The following is a 13452-nucleotide window of genomic DNA, read 5'->3' as shown; positions in this document are numbered from 1 at the left end:
AAATATAGTGTTCATTACACTTTGTCATATGATTTGGGCTCCCTTTAAGCTCACACGCTAAAAGGAAGACTCATTTCATGTACAAAATCAATTGCATGCCTGAAAACTACAGTTGAACATTCTCAGTGCCAAAAAAAATCAGCAAAGCTAAACTACAGGAAAAAGCAAGTTAGTAAGCGTTTGCTTGATGCTTCTGAGTAAGAATGTGAAGTCACCAAACTGATATTTAGAAATGACAGAAAAACATTATCTTGATAATTTCATTTTAATTTCAATGCCAAACATTGTAGAAAGAATCAACGTTGCTGTTACTATTTTCTAATGTAAGTTAACCATCATGATCAATATTTAGGGTCCAAAGGTAACTGCCTCAATTCTATTTCAAAGTTAACCATGTGTCTTCCGTCACTGCAACCGTATTTATGCCATTTATCTTCTCTTTTATCAGCTTGTGGCTAAGGGTGCTTCTGCTCTTGTTTTGATGCCTGGAGTTTTCAATATTTACTGTCCGTTGTTTTTTATCTGGTTGACTGCGTAAATGAGGAGGGGACAGAGTGTGACCAAAGAAGTGTCTCTCTATATATAAAACCATCCAATTTCTCCAACACTCCACCATTATCTGATATCCCTTCATGTCTTTAAGATAATCTTTAGCATCATTAGCAAAGTCAGTGAAGAGCTTCTGATCATATATACAGATACCATTTAGAAAAACTTATTGATAAAAGGACCATTCTTTCTAATGGTGAAAAACATCCAGTTTTTCTAATAAATATCTTTTAACTAACTGTCTAAATTCATCTATCCCTACAGGATTCAATCCTTTCATATGAAAAAAGTTAATGGATTCCTGTTGAACACAGTCAGATACACCAGGACAAAACGTTGTGGAAAAATCATAACTTTCGCTAACAGTCATGCTCAGCACTGCATTTCTGTGAATTTGTATTTTTTTCTAAATTTTTCAGAGTGAATTGGCTTTTCTTTCCTTCCCTCTCTTTACTTCTATTACTCTGGTTTTATGTATGTGCCTTATACTATGAGTGTAAATATTCACTAAAGACTGTTGTTGGGGGGTATACCTGGGTGGCTCAGTTGGTTAAGCATCCGACTTGGGCTCAGGTCATGATCTCATGGTTCCTGGGTTCAAACCTTACTTCGAGCTCTGTACTGACAATTCAGAGCCTGGAGCCTGCTTCAGTTTCTGAGTCTTCCTCTCACTCTGCCCCTCCCCAACTCATGCTCTGTCTTTACTTCTCTCTCCCTCTCTCTCTCAAAAATGAATAAACATTTTTAAAAATCTATTAAAAAAAGACTGTTGTTGGTTTTTTCGCTGCTTCGTTTGTGGCACCAAATCTTTTATTGCCCTTTTCATCAAGGATATTCTTGGTGGTATCTTTGAAATACCTGAAAGTGTATATAACTGAACCTGAATTGTTTTCAGATTTTCTTTCACAGCTTCTTAGGCCCGTTCAATTTCTTCTTTATGAAGCTTCACAAAATCCTTGGTAGATGTCATAGAATCAAATGTTTCCTTCACTGAACCTGAAATGTTTCCTTTGACTTTTTTACTGTGCCCTCTTTCTTTTTTCCATCAGTTTCTTGATTTACATTTCAATCTTTTGCCTCAATATAGAGTCTTGCCCACAAATCAGAATGCTGCTGTTCAAAGTTCAGCTTCTGTTTCAGTTTGGTGAGTCTTCTCCATAAGATTTCTATTTCCTTTTTTTTTCAATCAATATGTTGGGAGAGTCTGAGTTGCTATACGACTCTCCAAAGCTTCACTGCCGGTGTTCCACCTTTAAAGCCATGGGTGTTAGTTGCTCTGTCTCCAGTCCCCTCCTTGGCATCTTTGCTTCTGTCAAGAAAGTCTCCCTTTGGTTAAGGAAGCTGTTTGTCTTTAGCTTTTTATCTTCTTAAAATGAGGCTGCTTAAGATTTTGATTTTCTGTAACTAATCCAGTCCCTGTCCCATTATCTTCCAATATTCTAATCTGTTCTCTTAGTTTCTTTAACTCTTCCTGGAAAAGATAAGGTGTAGAGATATTCTTAAATACTAATTTTCTGTATCTTTTTCTGAGTCTTAAAGGACATCTTTCCTTCAGTAAAGCCCAACATCTTGCAAGGTTTTCCTTCAGTGACTTATAATCTATAAAAGATTCTTGTTCCTGATGACATTGGAAAAGATAATCCTTCATATCATTCAGTTCATCTTCATATATCTTTCTGACTGTTGATGATTCTGAAGCTGAACTGTGCCATAGAAATGCCTGATTCCCATGCTGATTGCAATCACAATTCAACTATAACACACTTCTTGAGACCACTGTTGAACTGGCATTTACACAACTCCTTAGAGGGTTTGGTTTCTTGTTTGGGAAGTAGTCGCTCCTCAGAATCTGAGCTAGAAACATTCTTCTTCCTAGCATGGCATCATCTAAAGGAAGGACTAGGCTGATGACTGGTTTCATTACTACTTGATTCATCATTGCTAGCCTGGTATGAAAACACACTTCCAGGATGACAGAATGTATACTGGCTGCTAGAAAAAGAGCCCATGTTAAAGTCTTCTGGACTCTGTGCTTCTTCAATAATTATGGCTTCTTGATTTCCATTTTCTTCTAACTTAGGTGGATTAAGGTTAACAATATCAGAATCATCACTGCCAGTTCTAAAAGAGACATGGTCTTCAGATGACTTTTCTTCTTCTCTCCAGTGCTGACTTTGTTTTCTCCAAAGCTGGGTAAGCAGTTTCTTCTTCCATTAACACTGTGCCATTTTGGCTTCTCTCTCCCTCCTCTGACTGCAATGTTTGTGGCTTCTCTTACTCTAAAGATGTACATTCTGGAGCGATCTCACAGCTGTCACTGACTATACCACATTCAGAATTCACCATCTCTATATCAGACCCCTCATGACAGATGACAGCCCAACCCTTAGATGAATCATGGTCACTGGAATTTTCAGATATTTTTCAGGTCTGAATGAGAAGTGCTACCTCCATCCTAATGTGGTGGCTGCCACAGTGGTGGTGGTAATAGCTGGTAGAAAGTATTTTGATATTCTTATTTCACACCCAGTTCTAAGCCCTACATGCCTCTTCTTTGTAGTCTTCATGGCTTGGAATTCTAATAAGTGGAAGATAGGATTGGCAGCATCCATTTTTAAGGTGACAACACTGAGTTATTTCGAGGAGGGCAAGTGATCCCAGCTTTAGAGAATATTACCCCTCCTGAAATCTCTGAAATTTGAGACTATTTTCCACGAGTGTCCTCCTATAGTATCTGAACTCTAAGGGTCAATGAGTGTTCCTAGTATAGAATAAGTGCTTAGTAAGTATATGTTGAATCAATAGAGAAAATGGCTGCCTATGAATAATTTGTACTAAAAGGATTCGGTGCATAAAATCACCTCCTCTATTAGGTGGTCGGCGTCTGAGTGTCACCTTGTATTTCTGTGGGGTGAGGCAGAGCGCACTTATGAAGAAATGAGAGTTTAATAAGATAAAACTTAAACCCGTATGTTTTGGAGGTAAATAGTATAAATGTACTTACCAAACAAGCTTACTGTGAGGACTAAATGATTCAGTACAAATTCAGTAGCAAATATGTACTGGACACAAAAAGAAGCTGTAGGTAAACCCCATGAAATGGAGTTGAAATGGAGTGTTTGAGACAGCAGTGAAAGTGATGTGATTTTATTAGAAGAAAGGTTCATGAGATACTAAAGATAAACTTCCTTATTAAAACATTTGCCTAGAGCTAGCCCTGGGCAGTAAAACAATCGGACATTAACACTTTCCTAGTTTAGAGATCTTTTTCTCCTTTATCATCTCTTCATATACACATTGGCTTTTGACAAAATTTTACCATTTTAAAGTCATAGGCTCTCAATATTGGTCTCATTAGCAAGGAGCAAAGAAAAACTGCATACTCAGTTGATAATAAAAATTACTGTGGCCTCTAATGATCAATTAATTGAAGTAATAGGTGTAAAGTGATTAAAACAAAGTAAGCAAGGAAAAAATAATGGCTGTTGTCAAACAGCTGCTTGTATATAACGTCCAGTCAGAGTAACGCTGCTCCTTATTGTGCGTGGGTTGCTATAGTCACCGGACACAGCCCCAGTTTGTAGACGGTCCAGCTCCAAGGGGCATATTGTTTATGAAAAGACTGTTCACATTATACCTGTCACTGAAAAAATCCAATTATCCCTTTTAATGTCCTTCTGACTCTATTTTTATTTTTTTATTTTTTGAAAAGTTTTTAATGTTTATTTTTGAGAGAGAAAGAGAGAGAGAGAGAGAGGGAGGGGCAGAAAGAGAGGGAGATACAGAATCAAGAACAGCTCCAGGTTCTGGGCTGAGTCCACAGTTCTCTCAACACAGAGCCCACATGGGACTCAAACCCATGAACCATGAGATCATGACCTGAGCCAAAGTCGGACACTTAACTGACTAAGCCATGCAGGTGCTCCTTCTATGTAAAACAAAAACAAAAACAAAAAACAAACAAAGACAGATAACTATTGGTGTATAAGTTACATACAATGAAATGTACAGATTTAAGGCATTATTCTGATAGGTTTTGACAGTTGTATACACCATGTAACCATCAGCCAAAACAAGATACAGAATTTTTCCATTATTCCAGAAAGTTCTTCCTGCTCATTCTGACAGTAAGAACCTGCCTTATCACTACTTTGGTACCAAAGTTAACCATTTTCTGATTTTTATTACCTTAAAATAGTTTTGCTCTTTCTTAGATTCATTTACTTGGAATCATAGAAATCTATTCTTTTGTGTCTGGTTCTCTTTGTGTAATGTGACATTAATGAGATTTATCCCAGTTGTGAGTGTATCAGGAGTGCCTTCCTTTTTATTGCTCAATAGTATTCCATTGTGTGAATGCAATAGGATTGTTTATCCATTTCTTCCGCATAGTAATTTGGTTTCTGCTTTGAAGTTATTAATAATGACAAGGTTGCTGTTCATATTCTTGTCGAAGATTTTATGTTGACATATGTTTTCATTTCTTTTCAGTAAATACCGGATTCAAGATGGATAGTAGGCTTAAATGAAAAAACTAAAACCATAAATCATCTAAAAGAAGTGATAGGAGGATAACTTTAAGCCATTTAAGGAAGCAAAGATTTCTTACATAGACACATAAAGCACCAACCAGAAAAGAATAAAATAAATTAGACTTTGTCACAAGAAAATATTCTCTGTACCTGAAAATGTCACTTAAAAAAATAAATAGGCAAGCCAAGGGGTAGGAATAGATATTTTCTTTTTTTAATGTTTATTTATTTTTGAAAGAGAGAGAGATAGAGTTTGGGCAGAAGAGGGGCAGAGAGAGACACACACACACAGAATCTGAAGCAGGCTATAGGCTCTGAGCTGTCAACACAGAGCTCAATGTGGGGCTCAAACACATGAACTGTGAGATCATCCATGACCTGTGCCAAAGTCAGATGCTTAACCGACTGAGCCACCCAGATGCCCCAAGATATATTCAAATTGTATAATCAACACAAATTTTTGTCCAGAAAATATAGAGAACTAACACTAATCAACAGTAAAAAGACAAAAAGCCAGTGAAAGGGGTGCAAAACATTTGATTGGAAAATTGACAACCTAGATACTGATTAGAGAACTTGTATTAACTAATTTCAGGCCTTATTTTACCCTAGAGTATTCTTACAGTGTGATATTGGCAAAAGGATAAAACAGTAAATGTATGAAACAGAACAGATAGTCCAAGAAGAAACTGAGGTATGGATGTGATGAATTCCCCTTTTAAGCCAATTCTGCTGCTGCCTTTTGCCCCATTGTCTCTTTAATACCTAGTGATCTTCTTGTTCTTCTGTTTCTGTGATCTCCCCTCATAAAATCACAAAATCACTCCCAAATTCCACTCGCTTCTAACTCTCTTCTTTTTCATTAGGGTATATGTTATCAACCATGCATTAAGAAATCCTGTTTTCTCAACAAAACAACACACTATACCCTGGTTGACTGGTACCTTTTTTAATCTTATTTGTAGACCAACATCTTATTTGCTGATAGAAATATACTTCTCTTGGTTGGTTAAGGAAATGTGCTAAAGTGAAACAAGCATCACAAGAATATAAGGTTTACACAGGAAAAGGGTCAGAAAGTGTCACATGGCTCTCCTTAAGTCACACAATACAGGAAACCCTGACTCCACACCTATATATAAAAAGGCTACTTTTTCTTGACAATTCAAGTATCAGACATCTTACTGGACATGAAATGAGATACATTACTTTATCTCAAACCAGAACCCATACAAGGGCAGTCTTTTTTAATGTTAGATTTATGTAAATGGCCTCAGTTTCAGGTCTCCTCAGTAATGTGGTATGGTCAGATGTTAATGGTATTTTTAATTATATGATCTATACTTGAATATTAAAAATAGGAGTAAGCCATGGCAATTAGTAATAACAAGGAAGTACGATAACCCAAGACTACAAGGTTCTCAAATCTAATGCTTTGCAGTCTTTTCTCAGAAGTATTATAAATCTTGATTTGGGGGCAATTTTTCAGTTCTGCAGATTACTCCCAATAATATGAATCAACGAGGGAAGACATCACCACTGGGAAGTTTAAAATGATCTTATTTGTTAAACTAAAGGAATTCCTAACTGGAGGTTTTTTGTGCATTTCTGAAAATTATAAGAGGATAGTTCTATAAGAGGTCTGCTCTTATATTTGCAAATTTGTTGCTATCATCCAGAAACCTGAAATTGATAAGTTAAAAGAAAATTGTACCCAAGGGGGGAAAAAAGTAAAGAAATGAAAAAAGCGAAAGGAACTCAATTTTTTAGCTTTTCAGTGACAGATAATTACGTACAACAGTAACAATGTTGAGAAGCAGGTACACCAGGCAGGATGGGCTCTTCTTCTTAAATATCACATTTAAAATTAGCCAAGAAGTAAACACAATGATAGAGGCAAATTACAACACTGGAAGGGATACCGTTCAGGTCTCCACTGCATGCGTTCGTCTGACAATCCATGTTGGTATGTGTTGGGGCCAGGAGTTGAGGTGATCTCCCAACAGCAGCCCTCTCCCATTCAAATGGCAAAATGGAGAAAATAGCAATAAAAAGTATTTCTGGTTTGTTTTGATAATTTTCTGACATAGAAAGAAAAGTCATATTGATACCTAAGGACATAGCATATCCTGATCGGTATGCTAAGTACTTTTATTCATTACTTTACTGTCCAATTTTTTTAAATGTGTATTCATATTTTGAGAGACAGAGAAAGAGTGCAATCAGGGGAGGGATTGAGAGAGAGGGAGACAAAGAATCCATAGCAGACTCCAGGCTCTGAGCTATCAGCACAGAGCCCCATATAGGGCTCAAAGTCCAGAACTGTGAGAACATGACCTGAATCAAAGTCAGCCATTTAATAGACTGAGCCACCCAGGTGCCCCTTACTTTCAAACAACGTGTCACTTTCAAACCTTTGCAGTAGATATTTTCATGGATTGATTTCTTGATTTTTCTTTGTTTAGTTATTATTTGCTTATTTATTACAAATGAAGATTTTTAAATTTGAAAGAGGCTGCAGAATAGCTTTCAAGTCACAGTCAGCACTGGAATTTGAGCCCAATTTTTAGCTAGCCTAACTCAAAACTCCTATTATTCCCACCACCAAGGCAGTATTGCTCTATGGTTAAGGACATAGACTTGGTGGCAGGATTCCTGGATGAAAATTCTGACCCTGTTACTCATTCATTGTTTATAGCTGAACAAGTCATTTGATCTTCCTAAATACTATGTTTCTCATGTATAACATGGGAATAATAAAGAACTTATCTCATAAGATAGCAATGGGGATTAAACATGTTAATATATGTAAAGCCCTGGCAAGAGCTCCCCGAACCTAATACAAGCTCCATAAATGGCCTTGTTATTTTTGACACACTAAGTACATTTTTTATGGATGTATGTATCCACTTAGCATGTTGCAATAATGTCTGAATATCTTTTAAGTGAATTAAAATGCAATCTATAATTCCTCTTGAGAGAAACTTTATATACTTATCTACATTATACACTAAGATGTTTTGGAAGAAAACAATATATATATGCTCATGGGATAGTGGATAATATGATTATAATTATGTTCTGACTCAATAAGCAATAGAACTGAATCTTGCCCATTACCCAATTAGCCATGGTCTATAATCATCAAAACTACAGTTGCTATCTTGGCATTTTTTTTTTGATTGGGACATAAGGAGTAGCTATAGATGACAGTATCTGTCTGACAATTAAAATCTAAATGATCATAGTGTTTCAAGATGTCTATCCACTAATTAGAAAAGGAATTGACAAGGTATAACTTTCAAGTTTGTCACTATTAAGATTTAACTAGGATTCCACTATTATATATTAAAGTTTAGTGATTAATATTCTCTCAAAAATTATTAGTACTTCATCATCTGTTTCATAGGAACGAACTTTAGAACACATCCCAAACAATAATTTTTGTTTAAGAACTTATCCCCAAATAATGGTTTCAGATTTTTCACTCAGAGTAATGTAAACGCTAAAGGAAATTTATTTCTAACAATATCAGGACTGCATCACTCACATGGTTCTGTCTTTGCCTTCCCTTTTCCACAAATCTTCCTTCTTTTCCACTAACTATTCCAGAGTATGAAAGTGGCAGAGATATTTTCTTAGGTTTTCTTTTTATCCATTGCAGCTTCTCATGAGGCTCTGAGTACAAGGCTGCTAGTAATGTACATGTATAACCTCCCTAGAAGATGACTATACTTTGGTTTTATCATTGGCTTCACCATTTTTTCCTTTGAAAAGCACTCACTTTTCTCCATATTCTCTCTCCTAGCGCAGTTCTCCTTTGAGTTTCTCAGTTCTTTCTCTTACTTAGGCCAAAATACAAACATATATTTCTTAATACTGTCCTTAAAAAGCTCTTTAAAATGAAGCAATACATAAGGCATATTTATTTATTCATTCATGCATTCATTCATCCACTCATTCATAAAAGATGAATGTTAATCATTTGCCAGGCTTGGGGCGCCTGGGTGGCTCAGTCGGTTAAGTGGCAGACTTCAGCTCAGGTCATGATCTCCCAGTTTGTGAGTTTGAGCCCTGAGTCAGGCTCTGGTCTGACAGCTCAGAGCCCGAAACCTGCTTTGGATTCTGTGTCTCCCTCTCTCTCTCTGCCCTCCCCTGCTCACGCTCTGTCTCTCTGACTCTCAAAAATAAATACATGTTAAAAAAATTTTTTAATCATTTTCCAGGCTTTATTTCAGATTCTAAGAATACTTCAGTAAACAAAACAAAAATAGGTTCTGACCTCATGTCATAAGGAAAATGTGAAGATACATAAACACAAACCAACTGAACAAGAAACATGGCAGAGATCATTAAATAGAAGAATTGTCAGGATGGCTTCTTTGAAAGGGTAGTGTTAGAGCAGAAGTCTAAAGATGAAAAGTGCTAACTCTGAGTATTTCTGTGTTTGGGGCTGATGAAACATCAAATGAAGAGCCTTGAGGTCGGGACACATGGTATATTTGGAAAGCTAGAAAGAAAATCAAAATGTCCAGAATGTGGCTAGCAAGTGTGAGAGAATGTGCAGGTTCAGAGTTCTTGCTTGCAGAGTTAAGAATCCATCCTAAGTAACATTTACATATCACATAATACATTATTAAAAGATATTTGGAAGCTGAGAGGATCTCTAAGAAGGTTGGAAAGTCAGTGCCAGCAGCCTGGGCCGGCAACCACAACATGGGGGTTGTTTCAGTTAGAATGTCCCTGTCACAGAGCACAAGAATTACAGCTCACACTTTTAAGATTGCATGGGGTCCTAAAGTCGCTCACCGTGTCCACAAAAAGACAGATTCTGCACTGTACCCACTTCCCCCTACTGTTTACTTCCAAATCGAACTTTTGCATCACAGAATCATGTAGACAATAGGAGGGGAGAGAAAATGGTCTGGCTTCTTAAGTTGAGAACTAAGGATTGAATATGTCACATTGGAAGAGGGCTCAAAAAGATGCCAGGCCATCAAATAATGATAAATGCTCACCAAATCACAGAGAAAAGTTTGGATTATTAAAACTGAATATAATGTCAAGGGTGTTACATGTGATTTTCCTGTTCTCCAAATTCTGCATCATGGAAATGAAGAAATTGAGAAACATGAAGTACGTTTGAGCTCCCAGCACTGAAGAATGAGTGTGAGAAAACAAGAGAGCTGCGAGGCCCAGTAGTGCTGATGTGTGACTTAATTTGTGGAGGGCCTCGGCCTCGGAGGGACATTTTATCAGCAGGACTATTCCTGCCCGCATGAGCAGGGGCCACCTGCCACTATGCAGAATCTCATCAGGATGATCAAATGGAAGTGACACCTCTCTACTGAGAATAAGTGCATCACTTCTGTAGGACTCCGAGGTGGAGATAATTGACCACTGAAAATGAGCATGAGTTATGGAAAATCTGGCAGAAAATGGATGATTCTTCCAAATGTCATTCAAACCTTACACTCCTAGAGTTACACCGCCATGCTGCGAACAAGGCCAAAACCATTTCTATAAACGAACTGGAAAGTGGAGACATTTCAAATTCATCAAACGTTGCAACACAGGTTTTCTCTTTGTAAATTTAAAGTGTATTGTATTTGCAAATTAACTGGTGTTCAGAAACCATCTTTCCTTTCTGTGACTAGACAAGGGCTTGAGAGATACTTGTGACCAGATGACATAATGAAGCAAAGCTCTAAATGCATTAGGACTTCATTTAATGCCTTAGATTATAAAATAAAACTTTTTTAAGTTCCATTTTGCATATGATTAGGAAAGAGTCAAACTCCATTCATGCCACACAAATGTCTATGTATTACAAGTAAAACACTTCACTGTGTCAAGACGGTGGGAAGAATATCCTGGCTGATAGTCCTGGGTTTCAGAATAACCAGGGGAAATGTGTGAAAATAGAGACTTGAGTTCCACTGTAAGATTCTTATTCATTATCTCTCAAGGCCTCAGAGACCCAGTACACCTAAGGTATTCAACGGGATGAGAATATTACTGCAGTCTGTCCCCAAGCAGATTTCTTCATGAAATCACGTGATTTTCATCTCATCGGAGATATACAGGGGAAGAGTTTTCACAGAAATAGGACCCACATTTTGCAAAAGCCATTTAAATAGTTACTAAATAAAGAAATGATGAAAACTTCTCTCCTCAGGAAAATCCATTAAAAGCAGTCCCTTTCCTCTGTAAGATCTACACACCTTTGATAATCTAAACACTTAGGAATATGTTTCAAATAATCTTTGGAGAGATTATGATATAAGTCATAATCATAATAACAAAGAGAACAAAAAAATAAAAGATTATATATTGAAAAATAATTAGGTAGTATTAACCAAATAATATATTACTTAAATAAAAGCTAGAACTAATTTTCAGAAACCAGAAAAACAGATTAATCTCTAAGACATATATTAAAAAATCAAAAAATGAAAACAAATTTGGAAATGAAAATGGCACTATCACAACATAGAATATTTTTATAAGAGAATATTTATAATTACAGTTAATAAGTATGAAATTCTAAACTTTAAAAAAAATTTTTAAATGTATATATACTTTTGAGGGGGAGAGAGAGAGAGAGAAAGCACAAGTAGGGTAGGGCAGAGAGAGAGAGAGGGGAGATGCAGAACCTGAAGCAGGCTCCAGGCTCCAAGCTGTCAGCACAGAGTCAATGAGGGGCTAGAGCACATGAGTTGTGTGATGCTGAACTGAGCTGAAGTTGGATGCTCAGGTAATTGAGCCACCCAGACACCCTTAAATTCTATATGCTTTTTTAAAAAAGGAATCAATCACTCAAACCAAAGTTATGGAAAATAAATTCTAATAGCTATGCAAGAAATAGAACAAGTTTTTAATGACTCATATCCTTAAAAGATTTCTGGGTTATGTAGTTTTATACCTATAATAATAAAGTTTCCTATGCTATAGAATCTAATACTGAGAATAGAAATTATTAATGATTTTTATTTCATAAGGAATCAATCATGATCAATAAAGATTATTAAAAAGGTGAATTCAAAACCAAAACTGATTAAAAAAAAGGACAAATCCACAAGGAACATAAGGTATACAAAATATCATGTAAACCATAGAGCATTTTACAGAGCATAAGAGATTATGAACAACCTCATTGCAATTAATTGGAAACTTTAAAAATGAATATGTTTTACATAAAAATATGAAGCCCAGCTCAAGAAAATGTAGAATATATGTAAGATTCTTTAAGATTAGATTTTTACTGGGTGGCTTAGTAGTTTAAGCCTACTTAAGGTCCAACCTTTTTTTTTTTTTTTTTTTTTTTAAGGTCCAACCTTTGATTTCAGCTCACGTCATGACCTCATGGTTGTGAGACTGAATGCTGCATTGGACTCCCTGTTTAGGATTCTATCCCTCTCTCTCCCTCTCTGCTCCTCCTCTGCTTCCAGAGGCTCTCTCCAACAACAACAACAACAACAACAAAAAGAATGGATTTTTCAGCCAAAAATAAAATTGATCCCCCAAATAAGTCTCAAGCAAAATCCAACTATACTACTCTCTCATGTAAGTTCAAGCAGTTCAGGGCTGAGGAGTAGCTAGGCTCCACATCACTTCTCCGCAATTCCTAAAGTTTAGTCCTTATCTCTGTGATCTAACATCATGTGTGGACAAACAAACCAAAACAGTTTTAGTAAAAAAAAAAATTATGTGCCCATTCTACTTATGAACTTAAATGCTAGTGTCTTAAATAAAATATTAAAAAACCGAAAAGGGAAAGTGCCGGAGTCCAGCTCCAGCAGGTCCAGGGCTCCCTGAAGGATGGACATTTTGGTGAAAGGGAACAAGAAAGCCTCAGTTTTCTTTCTGATCACCAGGAAGGCTACTCTACTCTGACCCTAGAGTTAGCTTTATTTATTGTAAAAATGTATGGGGTACAAAACAGAAGTGGCAGTTGCCTTAGACAATGATTCTTGATGACAAATTCTTTGGTATGTAAAAATTTCCCAGAACATAGATTGGTAGAAGACTCATGCATAACCTTTATCAGTAGTGATTGAAGTGGGTGACTTGATGGGTGACTCTTCTATCACATAGGGAAAGAAGAGATCTTTAACATTCAAATACAAGGCAATGTTTTTAACACAGCAAAGGCAAACGTTAGTTCTTTTGTGAGCAGGAGTCAATAGCCTGTTTTCTTGAGGGGAAGAAAAATAGGTTTCTTGGAAAATGTAATATTTGCTCCCATAATCACAAAAGAAGAAACTCCTATAAATTCCTTCACAAGGTCTGATACCTGTCAGCCAGGTGCCTTGGGGGTCAGTGCTCAAGCAAAAGTGGATGTAGGCTGTAACAAAATACTACAAACTGA

General features: G+C 36.5%; 1 pseudogene; it reads right to left on the bottom strand.

The window, feature by feature from the left end:
* Positions 1–341: 341 nt before the first annotated feature.
* On the bottom strand, positions 342–2967 carry LOC115301044 (annotated as a pseudogene).
* Positions 2968–13452: the final 10485 nt, after the last annotated feature.

This window comes from Suricata suricatta, chromosome 1, assembly GCF_006229205.1.
Source record: "Suricata suricatta isolate VVHF042 chromosome 1, meerkat_22Aug2017_6uvM2_HiC, whole genome shotgun sequence".
NCBI classification, from domain to species: Eukaryota; Metazoa; Chordata; class Mammalia; order Carnivora; family Herpestidae; genus Suricata; species Suricata suricatta.
Note: the sequence above shows the minus strand (reverse complement) of the source record. Positions and strands in the feature narration are given on the sequence as shown.